Source organism: Rhinolophus sinicus, chromosome 4, assembly GCF_057876585.1.
Source record: "Rhinolophus sinicus isolate RSI-liver-muscle chromosome 4, RSI-T2T, whole genome shotgun sequence".
Taxonomy (NCBI): Eukaryota; Metazoa; Chordata; class Mammalia; order Chiroptera; family Rhinolophidae; genus Rhinolophus; species Rhinolophus sinicus.
The window spans coordinates 79,012,629-79,014,342 of record NC_142504.1 but is presented as its reverse complement, the minus strand read 5'-3'; the positions used below and the strand labels follow the sequence as shown (position 1 = coordinate 79,014,342).

At 38.9% G+C, this 1,714-nt stretch overlaps 1 pseudogene; it reads left to right on the top strand.

The window, feature by feature from the left end:
* Positions 1–687: 687 nt before the first annotated feature.
* On the top strand, positions 688–1,274 carry LOC109452343 (rRNA-processing protein FCF1 homolog pseudogene; annotated as a pseudogene).
* The last annotated feature ends 440 nt before the right edge of the window (positions 1,275–1,714 follow it).

Below are 1,714 nucleotides of genomic sequence, written 5' to 3'. Positions count from 1 at the left end.
CTAGTATGAATTCAATAACTACTTTACATGAGTCTTTATTTCATTGATATTAACTGCCTCTACCTTCATTGAGAACACACGGTCCATGTGTGCGCAGGATGTATTACTTACTGAATTTACAGATAGTACTTGGTGTGCATATATATTTGTGCACTCTGTGTATTAACTCTTTACCAGCCCCACACCACTCCTACTCCTGAGGCCAGAGCTCAGATACTCACAAAGTGGGAACTCCATTTTAGTCATACAACTCAAGAAAGGAATTATTCAAACCAAAACGCTTACAACGATGTTTAACTTTGAACATTTTCAAGAGGGGGCTATTTTGCTATAATTTTATTTTAAATGTTTGTAGTTTTAGGTAATAATAGAAAGATAGAGAACTACTTTATCCAGTGCCTCCAGTCTGAGCTACATTAGCCAGCTACCTAAGGTATCTGTTGACTGTAAGGAATAGGCACCCAACAAAGCTAGTTTATTACAAGGTTGTTTTAAGGATGCAGACTAATATGGTGGGACTACCCATTTGGAAAGAGTTTAGCCTATTTCAGTTTCCTCTTATGTCATTTACTAGCTGGTGTCCTGAAGTAACTCACTTATCATCTCAGAATCTCAGTTTCTTCACATATAAAATGGAGATAATAAGAGTGCCTGGAATTTCGTATGAAACAAGAGTGCAGCAGGAACATGGGGAAGCAAAATAAAACAAGGAAGTATGCGACCATGAAGTGAATGCTTAGTCTCAGAGATCAGAGGCTTAAAGAAAAGGAAAGATTAAAATCTAAAAAGAAAGATCCCAGTGCACTCACAGAAAGAGAAGTCCCCCAACATCTTTCCTGCTTATTCTTCCAATGTAACACACAGCTGGGCCCACCTTACTGTATCCTGGTTGATACCAACTTTATCAACTTTTCAGTTAAAGCCAAACTAGACTTAGTGCAGTCAATGATGGACTGTCTATATGCCATGTGTATCCCTTGTATGATTGACTGTGTAATGGCTGAAATTGAGAAATTGGGGCAGAAGTATCAAATGGCTCTACAGATTACCAAGGATCCAAGATTTGAACGATTACCATGCACACGCAAGGAACCTATGCAGATGACTGCTTAGTACAGAGAGTAACTTGGCACAAGTGTTACATTGTGGCCACAGTTGACCGGGACCTTAAACAAAGAATCAGGAAGATCCCTGGAGTTCCTACCATGTATGCTTCTAACCATAAGTACAACATCGAGCAGATGCCAGATGACTATGGAGCACCTCGGTTTTAATTCTTAAGGGACAAAATTCCTCTGCTTCCCTTCACCCAATTTTCTCTGTTGCCAGTTTATGAAACATGCTACAGCATGAATTATTCCACTCACCCGTTTGCTCTGTTGTGAGCTGAGTATGGTTAAAGACATTCACTTTTTGATGTTGTTTTGAAAATGATATTTTTGTATCATTTTAAAATTTGTTGCATCTTTTTATAAATCCGATGACTGCTCCCCCCCCAAAAAAAAAAAAAAAGGTTGCCTGGATCATAAGGCTATGGAAACTATTAAATGCATGCCAGGAGATTAACCTAGGGCTTGGAACATACTAAGTACTTAACAAAGGTTAACTAGGAATGGCCCCAACAATAGAAGTAAAGGTAGTGACAGAAGTATAACCGGGCCACATGAAAACTATATGAGTTGAAATCTCCAATCTCTCTCCAGGGCCTTCAGTT